At 39.5% G+C, this 8232-nt stretch overlaps 1 protein-coding gene across 5 annotated transcripts in view; it reads right to left on the reverse strand.

Annotated features, from left to right (window-relative positions):
- SPOP (speckle-type POZ protein) overlaps positions 1 to 8232 on the reverse strand; it is an 85156-nt gene that overhangs the window by 49278 nt on the left and 27646 nt on the right. The window contains exon 1 of one of the 5 annotated variants that reach the window (XM_011959925.1): positions 849 to 1674. The exons of the other annotated variants lie outside the window; for them this stretch is intronic. The gene's annotated coding sequence lies outside the window, so the exon portion shown is untranslated. Of the gene's footprint in view, positions 1 to 848; positions 1675 to 8232 lie in introns of those variants that run through there. 5 annotated transcript variants of the gene reach the window in all.

Genomic DNA, 8232 nt, shown 5'->3' on the forward strand with positions numbered 1-8232 from the left:
GCTATACAAACTGGATTCCTCCTAAGGATATGGAGTTACAAAGATAAATTTGCAACTCTATTTGTTCCTGACTCCTGTAACCTTTTCTTATTTTCTTTTTTTTTTTTTTTGAGACGGAGTCTTGCTCTGTCGCCCAGGCTGGAGTGCAGTGGCTGGATCTCAGCTCACTGCAATCTCTGCCTCCGGGGTTCAAGCAATTCTCCTGCCTCAGCCTCCTGAGTAGCTGGGATTACAGGTGCGCACCACCATGTTAGTGAGGCGGGTCTCGAACTCCTGACGTCTGTGATCTGCCCACCTCAGCCTCCCAAAGTGCTGGGATTACAGGCGTGAGTCACCACGCCCCGCCAGAAAGCACATCTTAAAATAATGTTCATAGTAATCCGACATATCTTCATAGAGACCATAAATCCTTATATTTTGCCTTAATTGTTTATTCCTCTAAGAACCAATCTCTCTTTTAATCATCTCAAATTTCAGTACCTGAAACTCAAAGACAGATTATAAAAACAACACTTGAGGCTTTTTTGCCTTCTTGAATTAAGCTTTTTTTCCTTCTTTCAAATATGTTTTTCTCCTTCTTCCTTGACTTTTCCCATCTCCAACCTGTTGTTTTTTTTTCCCTTCCATTCTCTCACCAACAGTTGCTTTCAACTGCTAGCAAGCCTCTGGCATATTTATATTTTTCACTTCTTAAAGGAAAAGATGCTCCCACTCCACAGCCCAAACGTCAAATAAAGGGGAAAAAATTTATGTACAAAGTACTAACCATATTTTGATATCTTTCCTTTCTGTATTATGGCTAGGAATAAAGCTCTAATTGCCAAACAAGAGAGCAAAATCAAACTTACCTGTACATTTTATCATCTTTATAACATTTAAATTTATCCAGGGTCCTCTGTTTCACAAGTCACTTTGGTTAGGAATTATAAGGCCACTTAAAATAGGCCACTATAGTTGAGCACTATAGTCTAGTGGAAACCATAACCTCAAGATTCATGGCAGACAAACAACCTAGGCCAGGTGTGGCAGCTCATGCCTTTAATCCCAGCATTCCGGGAGGCCAAGGTGAGCACATCACTTCAGGTCAGGAGTTCCAAACCAGCCTGGCCAACATGGTGAAACCTCGTCTCTACTAAAAATACAAAAATTAGCCCGGCATGATGGCGCAAGCCTGTAATCCCAGCTACTTGGGAGGCGGAGGCCACAGTGAGCTGAGACCACGCCACCACACTCCAGCCTGGGCGACAGAGTGAGACTCTGTCTCAAAAAAAAAAGAAAGAAAAAAAGAGAGAGAGAAGCAACGTGTGCATTTCCACCCCCATCCTCCTTTAAAAGGATTTCCAAGGTCCTTTCCAGTTAAATGCTTTAAGCTATATAACCACTCCCTCATAAACAGTATTCAATGTTTCACAGTCTTCAAAGTACTCTGACATTTATGATCTTATTTGGGATTTTCAACAGCTCTGTGAGGCACACAGAGCAAGCAAGTATTTTACAAATAAGGGAACAGAAGCTCAGAGTTCCAATTTGCTGTGGTCACATGGCTATTAACGGGCTTGAGTTCAGAACACAAAGTCTTTTAACTCCTAAACCAACACTTTGCAATTCCTTTGGGGTGACTCTTAGATCAGGTATGGTCTTTTATTCAACATGTAGGAGTGGGAAAAATACCTGAGAAAGATACTTATATTCCCTAGCTTTCAGTTCCAATTTCATTTTCAAGTGGCAACTCAGTATGAATGTATGTTCTTTTGGCAGAGCAAGGTGACTCATGCCTATAATTCCAGCACTTTGCGAGGCCAAGGCGGGCACATCGCCTGAACTCAGGAGTTGCAGACCACCCTGGGCAACACGGTGGAACCCTGTCTCTACTAAAAAATACAAAAAAAAAAATTTGCCAGGTGTGGTAGTACATGCTTGTAGTCCCAGCTACTCGGAAGGCTGAGGCTGGAGAATCACTTCAGCCCAGGAGGCAGAGAGGTTACAGAGAGCCGAGATCATGCCACTGCACTCCAGCTTGGGCTACAGAGTGAGACATCATCTTAAAAAAAAAAAAGGACATTATTTTGTTCTAATGAATTTGGAGCACCATTATTAATGGAGACCTCAACAAATCATTAATGGGTTCATGACTACTTCCACGACTGGATCCTGGGAACGAATCTTATGTTGTAATTATTTTTATTTTATTTTTATTTTTTTATTTCTTGAGATGGAGACAGAGTCTTGCTCTGTCACCCAGGCTGGAGTGCAGTGGCGCAATCTCGGCTCACTGCAACCTCCGCCTCCCAGGTTCAAGCAATTCTACCTCAGCCTTCCAAGTAGCTGGGATTACTGGAATTACAGGGGTGCGCCACCATGCCCAACTAATTTCTGTATTTTTAGTAGAGACGGGGTTTCACGATGTTGGCCAGGCTGGTCTCAAACGCCTGACCTCAAGTGATTCACCTGCCTTGGCCTCCCAAAGTGCTAGGATTATAGGTGTGAGCCACTGCACCTGGATGTTGTAATTATTTCAGAATGACTTTTCATGCTTTAGCACCTAATCATCAATTTTTTCAAATAAAATATCTATTGTTGTAACATGCCAGAGTAATTTTTCTAGTCTAAGTTTTCAAGAAACCAGTGTCTTCCTCCACAGCTATCTTCCTCTCCTTCGCCACAAGCTTACAGAATTAAAAAGCACAATTTTTACCATTCTTTAATTATACTCATTTCAAGTGTCTAACATGACTAAAATACTAACTGGCACCTCTTCGACTCAATCGCTTAAGCTAAAAACCCTATCTTTTCCTATCCTCTTTATCAGGAAGTCCTGTCAGCTGTCCTGCTTCTCGATGTATTCCACATTTATCCATTTCCGTCCAAGCCAGAGTTTTCTCACCTGAATAGTTACTGGTTTCTAATTGATCTCCCAGCTTCCTCTGTAGCCCAATTTATGTATTCTTCACATGATAGCCACAGTGGGCTTTTAAAATGTAAATCCAGATATTGCTCCTTCACTTAACCATACTTAGAATTCCAGCTCTTTATCTGAACCTACAGAGGCCTGTAAGAGCTGGCCCATTATACCAAATTCATCACCTACCACTCTCCCTTATCACTAACTGTACTCCAAAAACACTGGGTTTTCTCTCTACAAACAAGCCAAGATTGTTTCCATCTTAGGGCCTTTGCATTTTTCCCTCAGGCTGGAAGAAACTTCTTCCAGATATTCACATTGCTTCTTGTTGCTTAGGTCTTCTCTGACCACAGCCAAAAGCAGTAGCTCTATGCCTACACCTGCTATGAATTTGTTTCATGTGACTTAATCCTCTACACTGTCTACAGTCTATAGCCTGATCATTCGGGTGCACTTATAATAATCATATGTGGTCCTGCAGGGCTGAGACTCAGAACCTAGACAATGGGGGCTCTCCTGAAAGAATGCCCATTTCTAAGTCTGAAGCAGCCCCCTAGTCTTTTTCTTTTCAGTGCCCAACAGAGTACCTACTAAACTCTTTTTACTTTGGGTGTACAATTTTTAAACAAAGACATACTTAATCTTAGAAAATTTTCCTATGATGTTGTTTAGGTCTCTCTTTTTAAAAATTACATCACACTTCTAGATTCTGTATTTTTTTATTTGCCTTAAAGAAATCAGCCAGGACCGGTGGTATCCCATTATGACTAGTCTTTTTTTTCTTTAATTGACAGAAAGTAAACTATGGGCTGGGCGTGGTGGCTCATGCCTATAATCCCAGCACTTTGGGAACCAAGGCAAGCGGATCACCTGAGGTCAGGAGTTTGAGACCAGCCTGGCCGGTGAAACCCCATCTCTACTAAAAATACAAAAATTAGCTGGGCGTGGTGGCGCATGCCTGTAATCCCAGCTACTCGGGAGGCTGAGGCAGGAGAATCGCTTAAACCGGGAGGCAGAGGTTGCAGTGAGTCAAGATTGTGCCATTCCACTCCAGCCTGGGCAACAAGAGCAGAACTCAGTCTCAGAAAAAAAAGAAAAAAAGGCCAGGCATGATGGTGAACACCTGTAGTCCCAGCTACTTGGGAGGCTGAGGCAGGAGAATCGCTTCAAACCGGGAGGTGGAGGTTGCAGTGAGCCGAGCTTGTGCCACCGTACTCCAGCCTGGGCAACAGAGCAAGACTCTGTCTCAATAATAATAATAATAATTAATAAGCAGAAAAACAAAAAGTAGAGATATGAGTATTTCTGGAGATGAAGATCTAAATAATACCAGCAATTTTAACAAATACCTTATACAGTGATAGTAAAAATTGACGATAACTTGCTAACACTAAATTTTTCCAGAGTAAAAGACTAAGCTGATTTGAATAAACTGATGGAAGTTATTAACACTCTTTGTGGGCGAGAAGTTTGTACCTAGAACATCCTGTATTGTGCCTAGCACAGAGAAGGTGCTTCACAAGAAAAGTCTGGTGAATAAAGGAATAAAATAGCTCTGCAGATATAAAAGGACTTAATAATATCCAGTCAAATGATTTCATTTTATAGATCAAGGAACCTGAACCCCAAAGCAGCTTAGTGGCTTGCCCAATGTGATAATAAATCATACAGGAAGCCAGCAGCAGAGTTCAGAACAGTACCTAGCTACTAGCTATCGTACTATCTCCCCACAGTTATGTGGGGAAAAAAAGAGATGTTGGGCTCAAGAATTTCAGTGTGGGTAAATGAAAGATAAAAGATTGGTGAAAAATAATCAGACTGTAATTCAGGACACTGGGTCCAATAATGATTGATAAATTGGAATAGCACAAGAAAGATATTGGTGAGGCACTATAGTTACCCATTTAAGTAGGATCCAAATGGGCTACCAAATTCTCTCCATTATCAGAAAGGATGCTAGAAACAAAACCAGAAAACACACACAAAATTGCCTTCCCTCAACCTAGCTTTCCAGTCTTGTCTAATGTGACTGGTCAAATTAAGTCAACTGTCAAGCTACTCAATTCCACTGCTCAGTCTATATTCACAGCAAAATTAAAGTGGCTATACAAACTGGATTCCTCCTAAGGATATGGAGTTACAAAGATAAATTTGCAACTCTATTTGTTCCTGACTCCTGTAACCTTTTCTTATTTTCAATTCAACCAAACCTTTACTGATTAAAACAGCACAGACATAATTTGACTCATTCTTAAGATGTGAAAGGTATCTTTATTTCCTGAATAAAAGGCATCCTTTATTTCCTCTTTCAAAGCAAAGATTCATCCTATCATCTTAATCAAATTAGTATCAAATATTTTGAGTACCCATTTTGTGATAGGCCTATGGATCATTTAAATTTTGGAAGAATAGGCCCGGCACTGTGGCTCATGCCTGTAATCCCAACACTTTGGGAGGCCAAGGCAGGTGGATCACTTGAGGTCAGGAGTTCCAGACCAGCCTGGCCAACATGGTGAAACCCTATCTCCACTAGAAATACAAAAATTAGCCAGGCGTGGTGGCGGGTGCCTGTAATCCCAGCTACTCAGGAGTCTGAGGCATGAAAATTGCCTGAACCCAGGAGGCGAAGGTTGCAATGAACCAAGATCGTGCCATTCATTGCACTCCAGCCTGGGCGACAGAGTGACACTCTCAAAAAAAAAAAATTGGAAGAATAAGTGTTCCCTACCTATAGGTTGATCATCCCTAATCTGAAAATCTGAAATGCTCCAAAGTCCAAAACTTTTTGAGCACGGATATGATGCTCAAAGGAAATGTTCATTAGAGCATTTTGGATTTTTGAATATTTGGATTAGGGGTGTAAATATTTCAAAATAGGAAAAAAATTAAAAATCTGAAACACTTCTAGTCCCAAGCATTTTGGATAAGGGATGCTCAACCTGTAGTAGAGTCACTACTACAGGCAGATTTTAATCTTAAAGCTAACAACTAATCTTAACATTAGTAAATGTGTTTCTATTGCTTGTGCCTTTGTCAATCAACATAAAAAAATATTCATTGGATGCAGTTTGAATGTCCAGTCCCAGGCTGAACTGCCAATCTCACCATTGCCAATGTCTCTGTGTGGTTTGAATAAGGAGAAAGTGTTTCTGGCCTTGAAGACCCAGAAGAAGACTCAACTTAAAAGAATAACTCATATTTTCAAGAATGTAGAGTTTCTCTTCAGTACATAAAATTTCCTCCATTAGACAATTTCCTACCATCTCTTAAATTCTTCCTTTAAATAGCAAGCCATTTAAAAGTCACCAAGACTATACCCGACCCTTTTACCCCTGCATACCAAATGGAACAAAAACACAGTAAAACCAATTTTAAACATCTAGAATAGTCAGATAAGAATTCAAATCAGGAAGGGAAACTTTGGACTCTAGATACAAATTCACTTCAAATAATACTTAAGGAACTTGTAAATATATTTCTAAGCGATTGGGCCCCTCAAAGTTACAAAACATGGGGAAGAGTTAACACTACCACTTTATCATTATTGCCAGAGGTGGTTGCTTTAAGAACTGTCTTACAAAGGTCAACGTTTTATTGGGTCTTCCAAAAATCAATCCTTCACAATGAGAAATGGACATCAGTTAAATAAACTGCTAGAATAAGAACAAGTCAATATATTCATAAGCTATTCATAAGCTATTGATATTCTCAGGGCCTGAATTCTAGTGCAGGTTTGAAGATACTTTCCTGAATGTGAATTTCCTCATTTTTCTTTCCCTCATCTTTAATTGAGGGTGACTCTAAGGTCCCTTCAGTGCTAAAGTTCTATGCCCCTTTGGAAACACTGTTAAAATTGTATCTACCTTTCTTCATATATGCATTTTATTTTAAAGAAAAGCAGTATATATATACACACGTAACTTAATTCAAAAGTTACAAGAAGTTACAATTGAAAAGTAAGTTTCCTTCTAGATTTCAAATCCCTCTCTAAAGGTTTTAGAGAGGGATTTTTTATATCTTTAAAAAAAACAAAAAAAAAATGAACATAACAGGCATCTACCAGCATATATATATATATATATATTTTCCCTGTAGACATATTTTATTCTTTCTAATGGTTGCGCAGAATTCCACTGTTACCCTGCTGAATGGTTTCCATGCTTTTGCTACTGCAAACAATGTAGCAACAAGTGTATCTAAACATAAGCACAAGTAGGCCCAATAGCCTGCACGATGTTTACTTTGATATTGTGAAATTACCCTCCAAAATATATGTACTTCCAATGTGACTCCCACTTGAGCATCTACCCTCTTTGATACATTCAGGATGGTCAGAGATAGTCATAGAAGAGTGGGTACAAAAAAAACCTTTAAGTAGAAGAGCCAGTGAAATTTAGACCAAAAAAAGAAAAAGTCAAAAATGCCTTTTATAAATACAAATATATAATATAATATACACAATATATAAGTATATAATAGATATGATATGTGGTACTTTGTTTACAAGATTTAAGTGTTGATGCTTCCTTGCGGAGCTCTGAACGAAGATATAGACAGAAAAAAAAGTTTTTTCTATTCAAGGAGAGTAGGTGAGCAACTTGTATTGCAAATCCTATGAATCCCAAGAAGGCCTAATTCTGTCTTAGATCAGGACGTGAATTTAAATGTACAACTAAATTCCACTACATACAATCTGGCCTCTTTCACCCAGAAATGGTTATCAGCACAGCGAAAGTGAATTTAGTTCCTCGTCCTTGTCCCTGACAAAGGATACCTATTAATGCAGCCATTAACTCCCAATTAAATAGGACAGTGCACGATTCCAGAGGTGATAAACATGTTAGTAAAACACACAGACAACAATTCTTCAGGCATTTTTAAAACTGTTTTTTACTAGTGACAGTGTCTCGCTATGTTGCCCAGGCTGTTCTCAAACTCAGGGACTCAAGTGATCCTCCTACCCTGACCTCCCCAGAAGCTGAGACTACAGGTATGCTGCCACCACACCCAACTAAATGTTTAATTAAATAACTGTTACAATGTCTGGCATGCAGTAGATACTGAATAAGTAATTATTAAATTAATTCATGGCATCCACTTTGGAAATTGCATGTTAGTTTCTTTTTTCTTTTCTTTCTTTTAAAAAGTAGCACTTTGTGAGGCTGGGAATTCAAGTCCAGCCCAGGCACTATAGGAGTACCTTGTCTATCTCTCTTTTTAAAAGATACCTCTCACTGTATTGCATAGGCTAGAGTGGCTATTCACAGACACAATCATAGCAACCTGCAGCCTTGAACTCCTAGCCTCAAGTGATCCTCCTATCTCAGCCT

This window comes from Colobus angolensis, unplaced genomic scaffold (assembly GCF_000951035.1).
Source record: "Colobus angolensis palliatus isolate OR3802 unplaced genomic scaffold, Cang.pa_1.0 Scaffold50, whole genome shotgun sequence".
In the NCBI taxonomy this organism is placed as follows: Eukaryota; Metazoa; Chordata; class Mammalia; order Primates; family Cercopithecidae; genus Colobus; species Colobus angolensis.